This window comes from Rutidosis leptorrhynchoides, chromosome 3 (assembly GCF_046630445.1).
Source record: "Rutidosis leptorrhynchoides isolate AG116_Rl617_1_P2 chromosome 3, CSIRO_AGI_Rlap_v1, whole genome shotgun sequence".
Lineage (NCBI taxonomy): Eukaryota > Viridiplantae > Streptophyta > Magnoliopsida > Asterales > Asteraceae > Rutidosis > Rutidosis leptorrhynchoides.
In genome coordinates this window covers 193,968,609-193,994,051 of record NC_092335.1, presented here as the reverse complement: position 1 = coordinate 193,994,051, position 25,443 = coordinate 193,968,609, and the positions used below count along the sequence as shown (strand labels likewise).

Genomic DNA, 25,443 nt, shown 5'->3' with positions numbered 1-25,443 from the left:
AAATTGGAATGATTCGTGGACTGATTCACAAGTTCCCGAAGAGGAACCGGAAGAAGAGTCGGAACCGGAAGAAGAATCGGAACCGGAAGAAGAATCGGAACCGGAAGAAGAAATAGAACCGGTGGGGGAAATAATAAAACGGTTAAGTAAAAGAGAATCCTCAACCAACCGACCAAGGTTAATTATGGTCAATGGTGTTTCCGCCAAGGAAGCAAAATATTGGGAGGATTACCAATTCTCCGATGAATCGGATTCCGACGAGAATTCCGATGATGTTATAGAAATTACCCCAACTGAATTTAAAAAGGCAAAAAAAAATAATAAGGGAAAGGGCATAAAAATAGAGAAATCTAATTCCAACCCCGATGAACTTTATATGTATCGTCAACCCCCGAAGTCCTTAAGTTGTAACAATGACCCGGGAACCTCTAAACCACCAGGTTTTTCTAAACCAATGTGGACAACGACGACTCGTATTAGGGGAACATCTTATATCCCTAGAAACTTGGCAAAACGAACCAAAACCGAACAAGAAGAAACGAGCGAGTCGGAATAAGATAGTTGTATTCGTGTGGTGTAATATATGTAATATAGTGTGCTTATGCTTTATGATATATGTAAAAATTGCTTGTATTAATAAGTATTTTTTTTATGAATCTAACTCTTGTCTATTTTACAGTATAAAAACACAAAATGGATAGACAACCCAATATTTTAAGAGACCTACCCGGAGACATGATTGATGAAATCTTGTCTAGAGTCGGTCAGAATTCCTCGGCACAACTATTTAAGGCGAGATCAGTTTGTAAGACATTCGAAGAACGTTCCAAGAATGCCTTGGTTTATAAAAGGCTTTCGTTCGAAAGATGGGGGATATCACATTGGGAAATCTATAAGTTACGATGTGTTTACTTTGACGCATATATTGCGGGGAACCCAAATGCTATTTTACGCAACGGGTTAAGAAATTATTTTGACTCAGTATATCCGAATATAGGACTTCGTGATTTAGAAAAAGCGGGTAACATGCAACATAAAGAAGCATGTTATGCTTACGGGTTAGTAATGTTCGCTTCTCACCAAAGTGAGAACAAGAACATCGGGCTACAACTATTAAACAAAACGTTCCCACAAGTGACGGAGTCGGTAATTGGGTTAAGAAATGAGGTTTTTAGATTATTACGAGACTGTTGGTCATTACGTAACCCTCGTCCCTTTGACGACATTACAACACGCTGTCTTATCAACGGCCATAACGGTTATGTTCCACAAGACCAAGGATGGGAAGTAGTCCTAGTAAAACCAGAATGCATGACTTGTTTCTGGACGTATGAATTACGTGTCTTTATTGCCTTTGCTGAACGACTTGTGTACTAGCTAGAATTATCTTCACAACTATCTTGTATCAAAGTTATTGTGTGCTATATTTCATGCTTTATGTAAAATAAGCGGTATTGTAAGTTTGTAAAATATTGTATAAAAGTTTGAACGCGAAATATTATTACAATCAGTTTTTCATATAGAATTGTAGTAGTTGAATTGTATATTAGCTACTAAGTATGAACTTAACGGGTAGGTACTACCCGAATTTAAACTTATAAAACGCTAATATGAAGAAAAAGCTTTTATAAATGAGTTCATATTATGCTACGAAATACTATTAACTACTCTTAATATTCTGTATGATTAACTTGTTCCATTTAACTATTTTGAAGGAAATGGCACCGACTACTCGACACACCGTGAATATGAATGAAGAGGAATTCCGTACTTTTCTAGCTTCAAACATAGCCGCAGTACAGGCTGCGCTACATACCAACAATAACCTTGGATCTGGCAGTACAGGAAATCGTGTAGGATGCACCTACAAAGAATTCACTGCCTGCAAACCTTTGGAATTTGATGGAACCGAAGGACCGATCGGATTGAAACGGTGGACCGAGAAGGTCGAATCAGTGTTTGCCATAAGTAAGTGTACTGAAGAGGACAAAGTGAAGTACGCTACGCATACCTTCACAGGTTCTGCGTTAACATGGTGGAATACCTATCTAGAGCAAGTGGAACAAGATGATGCGTACGAACTACCGTGGTCAGCATTCAAGCACTTGATGAACGAGAAGTACCGTCCCAGAACCGAGGTCAATAAGCTCAAGACAGAACTTAGAGGGTTACGAACCCAAGGATTTGATATTACCACGTACGAAAGACGATTCACAGAATTGTGCCTATTGTGTCCGGGAGCATTCGAAGATGAGGAAGAGAAGATCGACGCGTTTGTGAAAGGATTACCGGAAAGAATCCAAGAAGATATAAGTTCACACGAGCCCGCCTCCATACAACAGGCATGTAGAATGGCTCACAAACTAGTGAACCAGATTGAAGAAAGAATTAAAGAACAGACTGCTGAAGAGGCCAATTTGAAGCAAGTCAAAAGAAAGTGGGAGGAAAACGGTGATAAGAATCACCAATACAACAACAACAGCAATTACAACAATAATTGCAACAATTATCCCAACAATCGCAACATCAATCGCAACTACAACAAACGGCCCAACAACAACAACAACAACAATAACAACAGTAACTACAACAATCATCCCAACAACAATAATAACCGCAATAACAACAACAATCAGAAGCAGCTATGCCAAAGGTGTGAAAAGTATCACTCGGGGTTCTGCACCAAATTTTGCAACAAGTGTAAAAGAAATGGTCATAGCGCGGTGAAGTGTGAGGTCTACGGACCAGGGGTTAATAGAACGAAAGGAACAAATGGTGTCGGAACGAGTAATGGCAGAGCAAGTAGTGTCGGAGCAAGTTATGCCAATGTAGTTTGTTATAAATGTGGAAAACCGGGCCACATTATTAGAAATTGCCCGAACCAGGAGAACACGAATGGACAAGGCCGCGGAAGAGTTTTCAATATTAATGCGGCAGAGGCACAGGAAGACCCGGAGCTTGTTACGGGTACGTTTCTTATTGACAATAAATCTTCTTACGTTTTATTTGATTCGGGTGCGGATAGAAGCTATATGAGTAGAGATTTTTGTGCTAAATTAAGTTGTCCATTGACGCCTTTGGATAGTAAATTTTTACTCGAATTAGCAAATGGTAAATTAATTTCAGCAGATAATATATGTCGGAATCGAGAAATTAAACTGGTTAGCGAAACATTTAAGATTGATTTGATACCAGTAGAGTTAGGGAGTTTTGATGTGATAATCGGTATGGACTGGTTGAAAGAAGTGAAAGCAGAGATCGTTTGTTACAAAAATGCAATTCGCACTATACGAGAAAAAGGAAAACCCTTAATGGTGTACGGAGAAAAGGGCAACACGAAGCTACATATTATTAGTAATTTGAAGGCACAAAAACTAATAAGAAAAGGTTGCTACGCTGTTCTAGTACACGTCAAGAAAGTACAAACTGAAGAAAAGAGCATCAATGATGTTCCCATTGCAAAAGAATTTCCCGATGTATTTCCGAAAGAATTACCGGGATTACCCCCACAGCGATCCGTTGAATTTCAAATAGATCTTGTACCAGGAGCTGCACCAATAGCTCGTGCTCCTTACAGACTCGCACCCAGCGAGATGAAAGAACTGTAAAGCCAATTACAAGAGCTTTTAGAGCGTGGTTTCATTCGACCAAGCACATCACCGTGGGGAGCTCCTATTTTGTTTGTCAAGAAGAAAGATGGTACATTCAGGTTGTGTATCAACTACCAAGAGTTGAACAAACTTACCATCAAGAACCGCTACCCACTACCGAGAATCGACGACTTATTTGATCAACTACAAGGCTCGTCTGTTTATTCAAAGATTGACTTACGTTCCGGGTATCATCAAATGCGGGTGAAAGAAGAGGATATTCCAAAGACTGCTTTCAGAACACGTTACGGTCATTACGAGTTTATGGTCATGCCGTTTGGTTTAACTAATGCACCAGCTGTGTTCATGGACCTTATGAACCGAGTGTGTGGACCATACCTTGACAAGTTTGTCATTGTTTTCATTGATGACATACTTATTTACTCAAAGAATGACCAAGAACACGGTGAACATTTGAGAAAGGTGTTAGAAGTATTGAGGAAGGAAGAATTGTACGCTAAGTTTTCAAAGTGTGCATTTTGGTTGGAAGAAGTTCAATTCCTCAGTCACATAGTGAACAAAGAAGGTATTAAGGTGGATCCGGCAAAGATAGAAACTGTTGAAAAGTGGGAAACCCCGAAAACTCCGAAACACATACGCCAGTTTTTAGGACTAGCTGGTTACTACAGAAGGTTCATCCAAGACTTTTCCAGAATAGCAAAACCCTTGACTGCATTAACGCATAAAGGGAAGAAATTTGAATGGAATGATGAACAAGAGAAAGCGTTTCAGTTATTGAAGAAAAAGCTAACTACGGCACCAATATTGTCATTGCCTGAAGGGAATGATGATTTTGTGATTTATTGTGACGCATCAAAGCAAGGTCTCGGTTGTGTATTAATGCAACGAACGAAGGTGATTGCTTATGCGTCTAGACAATTGAAGATTCACGAACAAAATTATACGACGCATGATTTGGAATTAGGCGCGGTTGTTTTTGCATTAAAGACTTGGAGGCACTACTTATATGGGGTCAAAAGTATTATATATACCGACCACAAAAGTCTTCAACACATATTTAATCAGAAACAACTGAATATGAGGCAGCGTAGGTGGATTGAATTATTGAATGATTACGACTTTGAGATTTGTTACCACCCGGGGAAGGCAAATGTGGTAGCCGATGCCTTGAGCAGGAAGGACAGAGAACCCATTCGAGTAAAATCTATGAATATAATGATTCATAATAACCTTACTACTCAAATAAAGGAGGCGCAACAAGGAGTTTTAAAAGAGGGAAATTTAAAGGATGAAATACCCAAAGGATCGGAGAAACATCTTTATATTCGGGAAGACGGAACCCGGTATAGGGCTGAAAGGATTTGGGTACCAAAATTTGGAGATATGAGAGGAATGGTACTTAGAGAAGCTCATAAAACCAGATACTCAATACATCCTGGAACGGGGAAGATGTACAAGGATCTCAGGAAATATTTTTGGTGGCCGGGTATGAAAGCCGATGTTGCTAAATACGTAGGAGAATGTTTGACGTGTTCTAAGGTCAAAGCTGAGCATCAGAAACCATCAGGTCTACTTCAACAACCCGAAATCCAGGATTGGAAATGGGAAAACATTACCATGGATTTCATCACTAAATTGCCAAGGACTGCAAGTGGTTTTGATACTATTTGGGTAATAGTTGATCGTCTCACCAAATGATCGTCTCACCAAATCAGCACATTTCCTGCCAATAAGAGAAGATGACAAGATGAAGAAGTTAGCACGACTGTATTTGAAGGAAGTCGTCTCCAGACATGGACTACCAATCTCTATTATCTCTGATAGGGATGGCAGATTTATTTCAAGATTCTGGCAGACATTACAGCAAGCATTAGGAACTCGTCTAGACATGAGTACTGCCTATCATCCACAAACTGATGGGCAGAGCGAAAGGACGATACAAATGCTTGAAGACATGCTACGAGCATGTGTTATTGATTTCGGAAACAGTTGGGATCGACATCTACCATTAGCAGAATTTTCCTACAACAACAGCTACCATTCAAGCATTGAGATGGCGCCGTTTGAAGCACTTTATGGTAGAAAGTGCAGGTCTCCGATTTGTTGGAGTGAAGTGGGGGATAGACAGATTACGGGTCCGGAGATTATACAAGAAACTACCGAGAAGATCATCCAAATTCAACAACGGTTGAAAACCGCCCAAAGTCGACAAAAGAGCTACGCTGACATTAAAAGAAAAGATATAGAATTTGAAATTGGAGAGATGGTCATGCTTAAAGTTGCACCTTAGAAAGGTGTTGTTTGATTTGGTAAACGAGGGAAATTAAATCCAAGGTATATTGGACCATTCAAGATTATTGATCGTGTCGGACCAGTAGCTTACCGACTTGAGTTACCTCAACAACTCGCGGCTGTACATAACACTTTCCACGTCTCGAATTTGAAGAAATGTTTTGCTAAAGAAGATCTCACTATTCCGTTAGATGAAATCCAAATCAACGAAAAACTCCAATTCGTCGAAGAACCCGTCGAAATAATGGATCGTGAGGTTAAAAGACTTAAGCAAAACAAGATACCAATTGTTAAGGTTTGATGGAATGCTCGTAGAGGACCCGAGTTCACCTGGGAGCGTGAAGATCAGATGAAGAAGAAATACCCGCATCTATTTCCAGAAGATTCGTCAACACCTTCAACAGCTTAAAATTTCGGGACGAAATTTATTTAACGGGTAGGTACTGTAGTGACCCGAACTTTTCCATGTTTATATATATTAATTGAGATTGATATTTACATGATTAAATGTTTCCAACATGTTAAGCAATCAAACTTGTTAAGACTTGATTAATTGAAATATGTTTCATATAGACAATTGACCACCCAAGTTGACCGGTGATTCATGAACGTTAAAACTTGTAAAAACGACATGACGATATATATATGGATATACATATGGTTAACATGAGATTATGATAAGTAAGTATCTCCATAAGTATATTAACAATGAGTTATATACATATAAACAAGACTACTAACTTAAGGATTTCGAAACGAGACATATATGTAACGATTATCGTTGTAACGACATTTAAATGTATATATATCTTATTAAGATATATTAATATATCATAATATCATGATAATATAATAATTTAACATCTCATTAGATATAATAAACAATGGGTTAACAACATTAATTGAGATCGTTAACTTAAAGGTTTCAAAACAACACTTACATGTAACGACTAACGATGACTTAACGACTCAGTTAAAATGTATATACATGTAGTGTATTTAGATGTTTTAAAATACTTTTGGAAGACTTCAAGACATATATCAAAACACTCATACTTAACGAAAATGGTTACAGTTACTTTTCCATTCTTTTCTTTCATCAAGAATTCTAGTCGTATTCTTACCCGTATTATACACAGCCTCAAAACGTACTTACTATGAGTATATACCAATAGGAACTAGCATGGGATTCCACTCTTGATTATGTCATGTATGACTAATCAATTTTAACTTCTACCATGAGCTAGTCAACTAACTAGAACTCCTTTTAACCCCACTCACCACTCACCAATTACCACTCATCATTCACTCCATTTCACTTCCAATTCTCTTTCTAATTCTCTCTCAACACACACACACTATTATGAACGTATTTTTCCAGTAGTTAATCATCATCTTCATCAAAAATCACTTCAAGAATCAAGCTATAATCATCATAGGAAGAACACTTCAAGAACACTTCAAAAATCCCTTCAAGTTTACTAATTTACTTCCAAGCTTTCTAATCCATTCCAAGTAATCATCTAAGATCAAGAAACCTTTGTTATATACAGTAGGTTATCTTTCTTATTCAAGGTAATATTCATATTCAAACTTTGATTCAATTTCTATAACTATAAACTATCTTAATTCGAGTAAAAATCTTACTTGAACTTGTTTTTGTGTCATGATCCTACTTCAAGAACTTTCAATCCATCCAAGATCCTTTGAAGCCAGATCATTTCTTGTCACTTCCAGTAGGTTTACCTACTAAACTTGAGGTAGTAATGATGTTCATAACATCATTCAATTCATATATATAAAACTATCTTATTCGAAGGTTTAAACTCGTAATCACTAGAACATAGTTTAGTTAATTCTAAACTTGTTCGCAAACAAAAGTTAATCCTTCTAACTTGACTTTTAAAATTAACTACACACATGTTCTATATCTATATGATATGCTAACTTAATGATTTAAAACCTGGAAACACGAAAAACACCGTAAAACCGGATTTACGCCGTCGTAGTAACACCGCGGGCTGTTTTGGGTTAGTTAATTAAAAACTATGATAAACTTTTATTTAAAAGTTGTTATTCTGAGAAAATGATTTTTATTATGAACATGAAACTATATCCAAAAATTATGGTTAAACTCAAAGTGGAAGTATGTTTTCTAAAATGGTCATCTAGACGTCGTTCTTTCGACTGAAATGACTACCTTTACAAAAATGACTTGTAACTTATTTTTCCGACTATAAACCTATACTTTTCTATTTAGATTCATAAAATAGAGTTCAATATGAAACCATAGCAATTTGATTCACTCAAAACGGATTTAAAATGAAGAAGTTATGGGTAAAACAAGATTGGATAATTTTTCTCATTTTAGCTACGTGAAAATTGGTAACAAATCTATTCCAACCATAACTTAATCAACTTGTATTGTATATTATGTAATCTTGAGATACCATAGACACGTATACAATGTTTCGACCTATCATGTCGACACATCTATATATATTTCGGAACAACCATAGACACTCTATATGTGAATGTTGGAGTTAGCTATACAGGGTTGAGGTTGATTCCAAAATATATATAGTTTGAGTTGTGATCAATACTGAGATACGTATACACTGGGTCGTGGATTGATTCAAGATAATATTTATTGATTTATTTCTGTACATCTAACTGTGGACAACTAGTTGTAGGTTACTAACGAGGACAGCTGACTTAATAAACTTAAAACATCAAAATATATTAAAAGTGTTGTAAATATATTTTAAACATACTTTGATATATATGTATATATTGTTATAGGTTCGTGAATCAACCAGTGGCTAAGTCTTACTTCCCGACGAAGTAAAAATCTGTGAAAGTGAGTTATAGTCCCACTTTTAAAATCTAATATTTTTGGGATGAGAATACATGCAGGTTTTATAAATGATTTACAAAATAGACACAAGTACGTGAAACTACATTCTATGGTTGAATTATCGAAATCGAATATGCCCCTTTTTATTAAGTCTGGTAATCTAAGAATTAGGGAATAGACACCCTAATTGACGCGAATCCTAAAGATAGATCTATTGGGCCTAACAAACCCCATCCAAAGTACCGGATGCTTTAGTACTTCGAAATTATATCATATCCGAAGGGTGTCCCAGAATGATGGGGATATTCTTATATATATGCATCTTGTTAATGTCGGTTACCAGGTGTTCACCATATGAATGATTTTTATCTCTATGTATGGGATGTGTATTGAAATATGAAATCTTGTGGTCTATTGTTACGATTTGATATATATAGGTTAAACCTATAACTCACCAACATTTTTATTGACGTTTAAACCATGTTTATTCTCAGGTGAATACTAAGAGCTTCCGCTGTTGCATACTAAAATAAGGACAAGATTTGGAGTCCATGTTTGTATGATATTGTGTAAAAACTGCATTCAAGAAACTGATTTCGATGTAACATATTTGTATTGTAAACCATTATGTAATGGTCGTGTGTAAACAGGATATTTTAGATTATCATTATTTGATAATCTACGTAAAGCTTTTTAAACCTTTATTTATGAAATAAAGGTTATGGTTTGTTTTAAAAATGAATGCAGTCTTTGAAAAACGTCTCATATAGAGGTCAAAACCTCGCAACGAAATCAATTAATATGGAACGTTTTTAATCAATAAGAACGGGACATTTCACTGAAAATTGGTCAGAGGTTAGGGGACTCACATACGGAGCCATAGCCACTGACTATGCATCTTTTCAATTTACGTAGAGGTCTCAGCAGCTGACCGAAGTCAGCCTATTGTTTCGATCTCTATTCTTGTCGAACTTACTTAACTTTTATGATGATGAATGATGATGATGATGGCACTTAAACTTATTTTATGCACTATTAGAATTTATAAAAACAACCTACTGACCTAGTAACCCTTTATTTAGGTTGACGACCTTTCGGACCGACTTACTTCTTGCGTACTTTCATTACCGACTTTACCGCTTTTATCACTGTGAGTTATAGCATTCCCTTTTTACTTTAACTTATTTTGGGAACTGAGAATATATGCGGATTTTATATTTTACATACTAGGCACGAGTACTTAAACTTATATATGTGTGGGTTATACAACGGCATAAACATTCCCTTTAGCTCGGTAACGTTTAATCATTGGTTTTTGAACCATGAACGCGAATCTTAGATATGGATCCATAGGGTTTGACATCCCCACTCGGGCTAGTCTCGCAAGCATTTAACGGGTGTTTAATACTTCGTGAACATACGCACTCGCCAAGTGTACTTTCAGGGGGTTATAAACATTAAGTCTAGTTACCGGGTGCCCACGGCTATACATATACTTTATCATACTGATTTGAATTACTGATTTGAAATGCTTGTTTGAAGCACTGAAATCTCGTGGCCTACATTACATTACTGAATACAAACAAACTATTGCTCACCAACATTCGTGTTGACTTTTTAAGCATGTATTTCTCAGGTGTTTAGACGTTGTTGCTTCTGCTGTTAGCCTTGCTGTTCTAGTCTCGGTGTATAGACTTGCTGTTACAGACTTGCTGTGTTAGACTTCCGCTGTATTACTTAGAGATGTCTGAAGCATGAAACTTTTACTTTGCATTCCCAACTTATGTTATTTTCAAAACAATAGCTTTGTAATGACCTTAGTATCATGTACTCATGTTAATGTTTCCTATTCATCTTTTGTAAAACGTTATCTGTTCATGAATGCAAAAGTGGTTTTCAAACAGCATATAGTGTTTGACCTTGTAATGATCCTGTTGTTGATGTACAGTACACGATGATTTTGTACAGGGCGTCACAGTTGGTATCAGAGCATTGGTTGTAGGGAATTAGGTTTCATTAGTGAGTCTAGGACCGACCCAAGTAGGATTCACTAATAGGACTAATCTACAACTTGCTAGTTTACTTGTTTCTGCGGAACCTGCTGCATGCTACTGTGTTATATTACTACATATACTGCTTACTACTACTGCATGCCACTGCTTACTTTTACTACCGTATGAACTTGCTGCATGCTACCGTTTCCTTTTACTGCTATGTAAACTCGCTGCATGCTTTTGCTTATTCTAGCTACTGCATGCTACTATCTGCTTTCGATTGCATGTTACTTCTGTTTAGTACTGTTAATATTTCCATGCTATATACTGCTGTAAATGAGCTAGGTTTCTGTAGTGCCTGATTACGTGCTTGCTTCATGCCTGCTATTTGCTGCACCGACTTGAAAAAACTTACCTTTCCTAGTTCAGATGTTCTTCTGAACCCATTTCCCACACGTCTAACCCTAAGGATTAGTATTGTAATCCACCTGTTACTACTGTTCCACCGTTCCAGAGATCAAAACGATTCTTCACGCAATCTAGGAGGAGTACCCCTCGGATTACAGGCCCACTAAAGTCGATTCTCGGAGGAGGAGATATTGGAGGATTTGTCGGAGTAACCACACCCCGAGCTCACTCTAAATAGCCACGTATGACGTGTGAACATTCGAAGGTTGTTCAGTTCCTGCAAGATGGCTCGTATCTCGTACGCTTTCATGACCGTCACTTATCTCTTTCATTCTTCACCACTACTCGACGATCTGACGACATTTCTGGATTTAGTACCCTAACACTCTTAGGCATTGGGGAAGTCGGGAGGACATCTCCTTTCACAAGGTCAGAGTGCCTTCTACTGATGCTCAACCATACCCAAAGACTTGGGAGTCACCTCAAGACATATCGTACTACTACTTGCTACACATACAAATCGACGCGAGACCCAGATTGAATTTCTAGAAAGGAACCTAACGATGTTACCTGAACCTGAACATTTTGAAGAAATTTCGGGACATTTAGGCATTGGTGCATGACCTACGGAACTTACGCACCCACACCGAGAAACCGTGAGATTAATTATGTAGATTTTGTTTTGAGATAGCATAGATAAAGCACCGTTGGATGAAATTGAGTAGAACTGAAAGTGATCACGTTACATTGACCATATGGAGTGATATTGGAATGAACGTACGATTTAGTACAATATAATGATGCCAGGCCAGCGTAATTATATTGAAGTGAATCATGCAGAAGTCCCAATGTTACTACATAAGGAATATGAAGCGATTCAAAGGAAATTTTGGTAGGAATCACTTGAGTATACGCATTATGGTCTGATAAAGGCAGGAATAACCACTTAGTCTAGATACTGTACGAGAAGGGCCTTGACTGCAGAATTGATAACCCGAAGATTTGTTATAGATATAGATACCCTGGATACTTAAGGAAAAATTTCTCAAATAGGAAAAAAAAAAAACTTTGGACTCACATACGATAGAGCAATCATTATCTCAGCTATGGAGACTCGCATGGATCCTGATTTTAGTTAGGGTACGTTTCTTCACAACGATTTATCATCTCGGAATTGTTTAATACTAGAGTGATAGAAACCTTATATCTAAGAATCCTAGTGTGATGACTAATAAGCCATTAACAACCATGAGAGTTAAGTATTCTATAGGACAAGCTAATGGTAAGTTGGCAGAGATAGAGGAGTAATTTAAGATAGTACCTTAAAAATTAACAGGTGGGTCATTTGCAGATGACCTCATGCCAACAAAACTTGGAAGTTTTATAGTAGTAGTTGGAAAGGATTAGTTACCTGCGCACAAGCAGATGTTATTTGAGAAGGTTGATAAAAATTTTCACGACAGTATAATAAGATTTGGTTGGAATGGACCTTAAAATTAACCTAATACTCATCGAGTTAGAAAGCTTTGAGGAAATAGTTGGAACGGACTGACTTTCAAGGACGAAAGCGAAAGTTATTTATAGTAAGAAGATTATTCGTATACCTCGCGAGAATGGTGAGCCAAAAGCCATCTGGATTACTTCAAAAACCCGAGATCCCACAATGGAAATGGGAAGGGATGACGATGGATTTCATTCTGAAACTACCGAAAACAGTCGGCAGTTATGACACTATCGGGGTTATCGTTGATCGCCTCACCAAATCTGCTCACTTTCTAGCCATGAAAGAAACTGATACAATGGACAACGATACATAAAGGAAATTGTATCCCGTCACTTCAGCAATTCAAATTCTATACTACCCAAGAATCGTATTTGATGCTCATTCTTATGCGACACTGAATCCTAACTTATTTCGAGAGAATTCTTAATCAATGATAATCACACCATCACCCTTCTTACTTCGATATTAGTCATACCAGTTCAGAATTTCCAAAATCAATGGGTAGTTAATCCCCGTCCTCATACTCTCCCTTTCGTGTCTCACTTATAAGCAACAACTTTATACTTAAGCATTTTTGGTCGAAGGACTTATGCCCTACTAATAGTCATCAACCACATTAAAATTCAACAGTTTTCATTACCTCGTAACATTTTTGCTCAAATATCACCGGAGATTTTCAAAAGTCTTTTACTCGATTCTCATCAATCTTTTTCCAACTTGTAACCTCCGAAATATGAAAATTTTGTTTGCCAAAATTTTACTTACACTATTTTACTGTGCAATCCTCTCAAAACTTAATAAAAATAAATTTATTTTATTTGCCATTCGTGCAAATTTTTGAAATCGTATACGTTATATAAAATAAAGTAAATAATTACTTCTTTTTGACAAATACATATGAAATTTTACTTTCACTTTTACAAATCAAATCTTTTATTCAAAGGATATTTTATCTTGAATGGTACGTGTTGTACATAACCCTAGTTTGCTAAGAACTTAATTTCTTTTCTTACATCGTCACCTTAAACGAATTCTATAAAATTTTCGTTGCTTGTCAATATAAAATTTTTCGTTGCTTATTCGTATCCAAGTCATCATGAAGACAGACAACTGTCGAAACTAAGAGATTCATGTGTGTGTTTGTGATGAAGGCACTTACTACCACATCATGCAGAGCCTTCGGGCATCCACAAACACTTAAACCATTCAAAATTACTGCGTTACCCCAGGGATCTTATTCTTCACACCTGTCGGAGCGATGCTCTATCTTACATAACTCAAAGTCCTGACCTATTCCAAGGAAATTCTCATCTAGTGATATTAACATCATTAGTATTCCGACTTTAACTTCTCATCCTCATGCTCTATCCTTCATACCTCACTTTTTAGCAACGGCTTCGCATGTAAATATTTTTGGGCCAAAGACTTAAGTTCGGATAATCATCAAAACTACATTTAATTCATTAGTTTTCATTACCTAGTAACACGTCAACCGATGATTCAAAGATTTTTCACTCGACCTTTTTCAACTCGTAACCTCTGAAATACGAAAAACTATGTTTATCAAAATTTTTACACGTTGATTTACACGTTGCTTATTTGTGCGGTCCTCACGAGATTTATGGACAAATGAAAGTACTAAAAACTTTTCTATCACTTACGCGATTTATAAAATCATATATGTATAAATTTACCCTTACTTATTTTGGGTTAGTACATACTAAGTTATACCTTCAAGATGATTAAAAATCGCTCCTTTATTGAGTTGTTTTAAGTCAAATAATTTTGTGCAAATGGTACTCGTTATACATACTTCTAAATTTACCAAGAACTTCGTTCCATTTATGTTGTCGCATCAAACGTTTAAAGGTTTTTCAAAACTTCCTCGGTTGATTTTATTAAAGGTTTCCGTATTAGACTACACCATGTAGGGATCACACTTCTTCTCTCCCTCCGTTAGGGATGAAGCTTACTATTAAAATCCTCATTAAAAACGCTCAAGCCACTTTGGGTGGCAGATTTATAAAAAAAAAAATTTGTTAGGAAGTCTTTGTACTCGAAAAATGTTCCTTTTAAGGTTAAACATGGCAAAATCGCGGGCCGATAAATCAATTTTCTGAGGTACACTCAATGGTCACCCCATTGTAGGAAGGGCACTAGGTGGGTTTCTATTCTCAATATTTCACGGCTAATCGCAACATCCTCGTAAAAATCATCTCTATGAATTAGTAGGTTGAGGTACAAGGAATCGTTTTGAGATTCTTTTCACTTAGAGTAACCGTTCTTTACGACCAAGGGTCCATGTATCTTCTTGTCCGCGCATCTCCTTAAGTATAAGGATAAATTCGGAACAAACCGCTCGAAGAGTTCACCCTGGTTCAAAGATCACACCTTTCATGCGATTCTCTTTCGGAAATGTAAAGTAACATACTTTAGGAATCTATGAATCTTGTTATCCTCTTGGAAGGGACTGCTTAAAACATCTGTAATACGGATATGGTTACTCTACACATTCCTTTCTTCATTGGTTGAAACTATATGTTGTTCTAGTTAATGTTAACCCTAACTTAAACATGTAACTGAAAGGATAAAGTTACATTATGGAACTGTTCTTTCATTCCATCTAAGGATAAGTTCACCTGCAGTATGGTAAACTGGGTGATATCCTTCATTGTTCGTTCAGACCGTCCTGAAGGTACTATAGATAATTATGGCTTGCATTGCATATAAGTCCGATTATTCACTTTCAGCAAAAGTTTCAATTCATATAGTCAAATGAAACGTTCTTAAATATCGAGTTCTTTATGCCTATGGTCTCTTTCCGAAATCAAGGGGTTAGTAAAATCCGTGGCTAACACTATCCAGACATCAAATCGCATGGTTATGATCACCATGTTTTCCATCCTACCTGTTAGCTTTGTATTGCGACATAAGCGCTCAATGTTTTAGATGAGTTTAGTAACATTCATGATGTATTTCATGCATCCAGCTTACTAAAGATGCCTGTAAGGCTAAAAACATCATCTTTCCTTTTGTGGATATATTCAGACAACATACTCATGTTAACTAGAAACGAAATCAATTTGTTGATCTCCTAAAAGACTTAATTAATAGCATATACCTATTCTTACTTTTATACGCCCGAGTACCTTTCAAGGTAAATAGCTCACTTTTTAGCCCACGAATCTTTCAGAACTTTGATACGCTACTTCTTATTTAAATACGGTACCATTTTTTTTTATGTCACTCCTCAAATTTCGGGACGAAATTTCCATTAACAGGTGGGTAATGTAACGACCCGGCTTTTTTGACTTGCTTTTGTGCCTTGTATTTTTGCGAAACTGCGTATTTGTGCGTACTGTGTTACTTTATACTCTGGAAACTTGATTTACGTGGTTTACTTCCATTTATATGTTAAAACGTGCCTTAGAGTACGTAGGATACATAACTTGATCTTTGGAAGCCTTTATAACCGTTAGTTTTATTTGACGTTTCGAATAAACCGCGAACTGCGCGCACGTTTAAATTTTGTCGTAATCGGAATATTATGACTGTGAAATATTAATTATTATTTTATAATAATAATTACCTGGGTTTTTTGATGCTTAATTACGCGTAGTAATTTAATTATGCACAATAGTTAGTCTTGTTGGACTTTCTACCTTGTTGGGCTCAAGCCCACCCTACTCTAGCTAGTGACCCAATTAATTAGCCCTTGTCCATGTCATCAATCCTTGTCAAATTCCTTGCTTATAAATACTAGCCCTTATCCATGTCATCAATCCTTGTCAAATTCCTTGCTTATAAATACTAGCCCTTGTCCATGTCATCAATCCTTGTTAAATTCCTTGCTTATAAATACTAGGCATTTACCTCTCATTCAAATCACTTGCTCATTTGGTTTTCACACACACTTGTTCTTTCTTTCTTTCCTTTCTAGTATTGCTTGTAAGTCTTCTTTTTCTTCTTCTTTTCCTTTCATTTTCGTGGCCATCATCATCATATTATGGAGATCAAAGTTCCTTTTAGCTTTGATCTTGCTTATATCTTGTTGATTCAAGCATGAATCTTTCAAGAACATGAAAGATTCAAGCTTTCTAACTTTGAATCTTCACCAACTTTGTAGATTCATCTTTCTTTTACTTTAATTTTGTTATTTTGTGATAAAGATTCAAACTTTTGTTTGTTATCTTCATATATCTTAAAGATCCAAGCTTTATGCTTCAAAGATCTTCAAGAACACTAAAGGTTCAAGCTTTCTAGCTTTGTGACCTTATAAATTGTGTGAAAGGGATCCAAGCTCTCTATCTTAGGGTTCCATCACCTCTTTTGACTTGGATCATGTTCATACTTGTTTTATTGATGTAAAGTTTGTAACTTTGTTTGTAAATAGGACTTGTAATTGTGTTAAGACTAAGGATATGATGTAACCTTGGTTCATCATCCATCTAAGACTCTTAAATGAGTTGTGTTACCACTTGGTCTTAACATATTGTGTATTGATGGTAGAATCTTGGTCAAAAGTGATGCTAAACCATCAACGAGTTGTACACTTGAAGCTACAAGCATCAAGGATGAGAACCGTGATGAGCATCAAGCACCAAGAACCTCACCGGATCACTTGTCCACTGATTTTTGTATCTGATCAGACCACCTGGGCTACTGGAAAGTTGATTTTCAGTTAGTTCGGTTCTAGTAGATGATTTTACGTTTAGGCCTCGTCTTAATCCGAGTTACGGTTTAGGATTTATAGCCCTCCGAGAGTCACTACACCCTATTAACGTTGTGCTGAAATTTCTGACCTACTCGCACTTAAACCGTTGCCGCGGCCAAACGATGACGAGTTAGGTTCTGAAAATTGGTCAGAGGTTAGGGGACTCACATACGGAGCCATAGCCACTGACTATGCATCTTTTCAATTTACGTAGAGGTCTCAGCAGCTGACCGAAGTCAGCCTATTGTTTCGATCTCTATTCTTGTCGAACTTACTTTGCTTTTATGATGATGAATGATGATGATGATGACACTTAAACTTATTTTATGCACTATTAGAATTTATAAAAACAACCTACTGACCTAGTAACCCTTTATTTAGGTTGACGACCTTTCGGACCGACTTACTACTTGCGTACTTTCATTACCGACTTTACCGCTTTTATCACTGTGAGTTATAGCATTCCCTTTTTACTTTAACTTATTTTGGGAACTGAGAATACATGCGGATTTTATGTTTTACATACTAGGCACGAGTACTTAAAATTATATATGTGTGGGTTATACAACGGCATAAACATTCCATTTAGCTCGGTAACGTTTAATCATTGGTTTTTGAACCTTGAACGCGAATCTTAGATATGGATCCATAGGGTTTGACATCCTCACTCGGGCTAGTCGCGCTAGCATTTAACAGGTGTTTAATACTTCGTGAACATACGCACTCACCAAGTGTACTTTCAGGGGGTTATAAACGTTAAGTCTAGTTACCGGGTGCCCACGGCTATACATATACTTTATCATACTGATTTGAAATGCTTGTTAGAAGCACTGAAATCTCGTGGCCTACATTACATTACTGAATACAAACAAACTATAGCTCACCAACATTCGTGTTGACTTTTTAAGCATGTATTTCTCAGGTGTTTAGACGTTGTTGCTTCTGCTGTTAGCCTAGCTGTTCTAGTCTTGGTGTATAGACTTGCTGTTACAGACTTGCTGTGTTAGACTTCCGCTGCATTACTTAGAGATGTCTGAAGCATGAAACTTTTACTTTGCATTCCCAACTTATGTTATTTTCAAAACAATAGCTTTGTAATGACCTTAGTATCATGTACTCATGTTAATGTTTCCTATTCATCTTTTGTAAAACGTTATCTGTTCATGAATGCAAAACTGGTTTTCAAACAGCATATAGTGTTTGACCTTGTAATGATCCTGTTATTGATGTACCGTACACGATGATTTTGTACGGGGCGTCACACACGGCGCCCTCCCCATTTTACGAGACAGATCCTCTCATGGTTAGGATAAGTCTGACCACTTGGCGACCCTGTTTGATGCTGAGGTCCGTGGATTTCCTGCTAATTTTAGAGATGACTTTTCTAGATTTTTCGTCAACCTACAGCTGTTCTGGACGACAACTTCCTGACCTAAATCAAGAAGCGCGTGTCTTTTTCGAAAGACTTTACTTCCTTTTAATGATGGAATTGATTCATCGTGTAGATCCATCTATTCTTTCAAAGGTATTACAATAAATCGGGTAAAACTGATTAGTTTAGTCCAAAGCAAAAGTACCTGCAATAATCTGTACCAAATATGTGATATGTGTTTTAAAGAAATTGATAAATTCTTCCCACACTTAGCTTTTATTTATTTTTTTCTTTGCCTTTTTATTCTCCTCTATTCCATTTTAAATGAATTCTAACGTTTTGGGTTGTTTCTCAATTTATGTCCTTTCCGAGGTAACAATAATTTCGGTGTTAACACCTAGTTTTATCGTTCATAAATATGTATAAACATAATTTTGAGTTCATTTAGTTGAAAATTTTGAAAAATTTTACTAGAATTGTGTAGTCAGTATATAAGACTAGGGCTGTTCTTTATTATCAGAGAGCACTAGATTCTAATACAACTACTGCGTTACTAGTATTTTTAATGGTAACCAAGTGTTTAAATTTAAAATTTTAAAAATCCGAAAGAATTAAACCCCTTTCCACACTTAAGATCTTGCAATGCCCTCATTTGCAAGAAATCAGTACAATTTAAATTATTGAGGGTGATTAGCGTAGAAAAATGATTAAATGTTACCAAAGTTTCCAAACATATTGGCGTTTGTTTGTTGAATGATAAATGGTGCACATCATTTGTTCATTCCGTCTTGTTGTTACATCACATTTGTTTTTCGTTTTGTCGTCAAAATTAGTAGCTTTTGCTGAACTTAATGCCAGTCTTTGAAAGTTCGCTGTTTTACCCTGTTGTGTACAATTGACAATATACATACATACAAATAATAACATGCATGGTAATTTGAAATGGGACTTAACATCCCACTTTCAAATTATAAATACGAAATATTAGTAACAAAATAAAAAAAAATGTTAAAAATTACATAAAAGTATCACAATATTATATGTTTTAAACATAAGTAAATAAAAATAATAAAAGATAAAAATCACCAACGGGAACTGTATCAATCTGGATAGGGGTTCCAGTTCATGTCGTCGGTCGGGTTCCACGGTTGGTTATAGGTGTGCTGATAGGCTTGGTTGGGGTTGTAGAGAGTAAATGGTGGTCGCATATCGGGCTGGTGTGGCGGATAATAAGCAGGTCGGGTCGGTACGTAGTTATTTGGTACCTGAGATGATACCTGGCTCATGATCTGATACTGATGATAGTGCCATCTATCATGCTGTCATTGCCTAGAATGCTCGTACACATTCTCGGCGTGCCACTGCTCGTATTGACTATGTCTAGCCTCGTTTGTCATTTCTACCTCATCTATACGCTGGTAAACTTCAGTAACAGCCTCCCTAATGACATCCCTAATGTCATCCGCTTCCTCCATTTCCTCATCTGAACCTCTCTCTACATGTGGATGAGGGCCCTGATATGGTACTGCCTGATTGCGTCTGCTCTTTAATACCTTTGCACCTTGATAGACCCGCAATCCTAAAGTCTCATCCTGTTCCCTACACACCATCAGTGGACCCCCTTGATCCCTATCTATGCCTAAATACTCTCCAATGAGAGTAACAAAAATACCTCCTCCTATTATTCCCCCATCCTGTATTCCTTCCACCATTTTAGACAGATAAAAACCAACACAGTAGGGGATATTAACAAAGCTTCTAGTGTTTCGAATACACTTAAGGTAAAATAAATCGTGTTAGGTCATTTTCTCCTTGTTGTTACCTCTTTGTGTAATCGAATTAGCTAAAAATCTATGTATAATACGAAGCTCTGCTTTGTTAATATCTAAATAGGAGTGTCTTCCTCCCCGTGTAAAAACATTATAATTTGACATACGCCCCCAGACGGCGTCAGCGTCAAAATTTCTATCTATCCTTTCACCATGATAAATCAAATTTGTACAATCAGGCAATAGTAATTCAGCGGGAGTGTAAATCTGTAAAGCCCTGGCCATGTCCAGCATGGACATTCTGTACATCCTACGGCCAAGTAAAAATCTAAGAAAACTCTTATCGTCTAACCTATCTACATCCTTATTGAAAGCTATAGTACTCATTAGCTCAACACACCACTCTTTATATACAAGCCTACGAGTAGTAAATAAACGTTCCCAATCGGGAAAAGAAGAGCTGCCATACCTTTGGACTAGATGCTGCCTAACTTGGTTAGCTAGGTGGACCCTTTCCAAAGGCTCCCAATCGATTACCTTTGGTACTTCTACATTTTTCGTTACCAGTTTATATTTGTTACTTTGGTAAGTCGGGTAATCTCTCCAACTTCTATCAATCCTTAAATTGGGATGCAACTGTTCTTCATGAATTGTTGGGTGTTCTACTATATGGTGAGCGGGAAATACTACGTAGGCAATTAAAAATTGTGGGTCCGGTTCATAGTATGGTACGTGTTGATCAGGTTGTTGTTGTTGTTCATGTTGTTGTTCCTGTTCAGGTTCTGGTTCATATTGTGGCTCATATTGCATTTCTGGCTGTGGTTCATTTTCAGGTTGTCTGGATGATGATGCACCGCCAGATTCGGTATATTTCTTTTTTGCTTCCCCATCTGAGAAAAGGCGTGATTGTAGCGGATTATTGTGAGAAATTTGGTGAATTTTGGTGAAAAATTGGTGAAATTTGAGAGTATTTGTTTGTGTTTTCGTGAATGTGTGTGTGTTGAAGTGTGGATACAGAGAGAAGCTCGTGGAGCTTATGATTCTGACCAGTTTTCCAAGTCCATGCAATCACATGGTTTGCAAGGGTAAACCCCATGCGATCGCATGGGGGTCCCTGTTTTTTTTTTAATATAATCATTTACTTATAAAACAAATAAATAATTTTAAAATTTTGTTTTCTTTTTAGAATGAGGGCGTTTCGGATCGTTGTCCTAGTTCGTCCCTCGACAAAATTTTAAAATTTGTCATTTTAAAGCGATTGTTTTAAAAGCAAAGATTTTTGGGTTTTTTAAATGTTTTTGGGATACTTTAATTCAATAAGATTAAAAATAATGATAATAAAATTTCACGTCCCTCCCTTGGGTAAAGAAATTTCGGTTCCATGACCTAGTCTTCAACTTACGATGAATTTTTAGAAATCATTTTTTAAACTTATTGAAATAAAGTAATTTTTTTTAAATTCACACAAAACTAAAATTTAAAAATACATATTAATTTCATATAAAACCTACAAAACAAAAATTCAAAATGGGGGGAGAAAACTAGTTCTTTAGTGTCTACTAGTGGAAAAGACCAATCGGATTCCATTCTCGGAACTACACGAGAACAGAACAACTAACCCTAGACAACATTATTTCTTAGAACATTTGAATCTCCCCACACTTAGGTAGCTGTGGTGTCAAATTTGTGATTAGCTTCATTGTCAATTTTTCTTGGACCATAATCAACTTGCATATCTGTGACTTTTGCTTTAAGCCATTGGTCGGATTCCTGTGTAATATCCACAAATTCAACTAGTTTTGCCTTTTCTTTAGGCGATAGATTGGATACTAACTGGTTACATAACTTAAAGTTCCCCATGGTTCTAGCATCGCGAATCCGTTTAATAAGTTTCTTCATTGAACTATTAATAACGGGGTCATTTAATTTCTTATCAACAACGGGGTTCTTTGTTATTAGGTCATCATTAGGTTTTACTTCATCTTCCCCACACTTAGGCGTTTTATTATTGTTAAGCACTACCGTTGGAGTTGCTAAAACAATATGGTTCTTACCAATCGTTTTTGTTGGTTCAACGATTTTGGTTGGTGGAGATTTAGTCTTTCGACTCATAAAGGTGATCGATTTTTCACCATCACTAAGTGTCATTCTACCCTCTCTTACATCAAATAACGCCCCGGTGGACGCTAAGAATGGTCGACCTAAAATTAGAGGAATGTTTGGGTCCTCTTCTATGTCAATGACAATAAATTCGACTAAAAAGGTTAAATTACCCACTTGAACGGGTAGGTCATCAGCAATTCCAACTGGGTGCTTATTGGTTTGATCAAAGAGTCGAATACTCATTTCTGTTGCACTTATCTCACCTACTCCTAATCTCTTATATAATGAAAGAGGCATGACACTCACACTTGCACCTAAATCTGCTAGTGCATCATACATGACACAATCACTAAGTAGACAAGGAACAATAAATTCACCCTGATCACCCACCCTGGGTAGAGGTTTTGGTGGAACTGTCTTCACCGAGTTTATCTTTACGGTTTTTGTTTCTTGCACTTTCTTATTCTTCTTCTTCTTTACAGAGGTATCACAAACTTTATTACCTATTACTTGCTCATACTCAACTCCTTTTTTTGGAAATGGGATGGGTGGTCTGTATGGTGCCACCACTGGCTTTACATACTCGGGTGGTGGTGGTGTTGTAACTTCTTCATTGTAACTCACATCTAAAACCTTCCCATCTTCTGAAGCTGGTTTTTCAGAATTCGTTGATACCATATTAACATTCTCATTCCGAGGATTTACTTCAGTATTACTCGGTAGCTTTCCTTGTTCCCTCTCACTCATCATGCTAGCAAGATGTAACACCCCAGCTTAACATGACCACAATATTGTCCGCTTTGCCCGCAGGCGCACGACTTTTTCTTGGCGACCACACACGAGAAGCACTTTCCCAGGAGGTCACCCATCCTGGTAGTGCTCTCGCCCGAGCACGCTTAACCATAACGTACTCGCACTTTTACTCAGCCTGTGATCCCAAAACGCGTTGTGTCATTTAAGCGTGAGTATTACCTTATAATCCCATGATCACTCATGTTCGTGGGCGATGTGGGATTTGCCTAGGGTGTTACATTCACCCCCCCTTAGGGACTCATCGTCCTCGATGAGGTTTGCCCCACCACCCCTAACGACACATGAGTGGCTCTGATACCATTCTGTAACACCCCAGCTTAACATGACCACAATATTGTCCGCTTTGCCCGCAGGCGCACGGCTTTTTCTTGGCGACCACACACGAGAAGCACTTTCCCAGGAGGTCACCCATCCTGGTAGTGCTCTCGCCCGAGCACGCTTAACCATAACGTACTCGCACTTTTACTCAGCCTGTGATCCCAAAACGCGTTGTGTCATTTAAGCGTGAGTATTACCTTATAATCCCATGATCACTCATGTTCGTGGGCGATGTGGGATTTGCCTAGGGTGTTACACAAGAGTACCTACATGTTTTTCTAGATTCAAAATGGAAGCTTGTTGAGTTCTTAATGACTGATCAAACCGCTCATTTGTTTGGGTTTGAGATGTAATAAATTGTGTTTGAGATTCCATTAGCTTTTGTACCATTTCTTCCAGATTTGACTTTTTCTCTTCGGTTTGTTGTGGTGGTTTATACAAGCCAGGTCTTTGTTGATTGAAAGTGTTGTTTTGAGTTGGTTGGTTATTCGGACCTTGTTGGTTGTACGAGTTATTGTTGGGTCCATTTGGATTGTAAAGAATGTTTTGATTTCGATTAAAGTTTGGCCTTGGCGGTTGATAATTATTTTGACAATTATTTCCCGGCCTTTGATTCATGTAGGAAACATTCTCTCGTTGTTCCATCGTTTGTTCAATGTGACCATATTTCGTTAAGTGTGGTCCACCGCATTGCTCACAACTAATTCGTATTGCATGAATATCTTTATTCATCTTTTCCATTCGTCTCTCGAAAGCATCTATTTTTGCGAAAATGGAATCAAAGTCATGGCTAGAATCGGCTCTAGCCGCTTTAGATGAACGAAAAATATCTTTTTCTTGGTGCCACTCAAGAGAGTGGGAGGCTGTATTATCAATTATCTTGTGAGCTTCAGTTGCGGTTTTCTTCATAATGGAACCACCAGCTGCTATGTCGATATCATTTCGTGTAGTAATGTCACATCCTTGGTAGAATATTTGTACTATTTGATAAGTGTCTAAACCATGTTGAGGACATCCTCTCAACAACTTTCCAAATCTTGTCCACGCCTCATATAATGTTTCATTTGGCTTTTGCGCAAACGTAACAATTTCTCCTTGAAGTCTCACGGCTTTAGATGCCGGAAAGAATTGTTTAAGAAATTTTTCAACTAAGACATCCCATATATCAATCGCCTCTTCAGGTAACGATTCTAACCAATCTTTGGCTTCTCCCTTTAAAGTCCAGGGAAACAACATGAGATAGATCTGTTCATCCTCAACTTCTCTGATTTTGAATAGAGTACAAATCCTATTAAAGGTTCGAAGATGTTCGTTTGGATCTTCTTTTGGCGTACCACTATATTGGCATTGATTAGTTACCATGTGTAGAATTTGTCCTTTGATTTCATAATCTGGCGCATTAATGTCTGACTTAATAATGGCGTGTCCTTGGCCAGTGTGTGGCTCTCATTCAATCTTCCATACTTAGAGGTTCTAGATTTTCCATGATTGAATTTGTTAAATCTGAATCACTAGAGGATTCTGACTTAATGGTTTCTTCCTCGACAATCTCTGGATGAGTAATTTGTGGTTCAGGAGGAATGATTAGTGGTTCAGGATCTCTGAATTGTCCCTGAATATCCTCCGGATTCTCAATTGTGGTTGGGTTCAAAAAATGGATTATCGAAAATTTGAATTGGAGTACTTAG

At 37.1% G+C, this 25,443-nt stretch overlaps 1 non-coding gene across 1 annotated transcript; it reads left to right on the top strand.

Annotated features, from left to right (window-relative positions):
• The first annotated feature begins 24,752 nt into the window (after positions 1–24,752).
• LOC139903415 (small nucleolar RNA R71) lies at positions 24,753–24,859 on the top strand. The gene has a single exon (XR_011778235.1). It is a non-coding gene; the product is annotated as a small nucleolar RNA R71 (small nucleolar RNA).
• Positions 24,860–25,443: the final 584 nt, after the last annotated feature.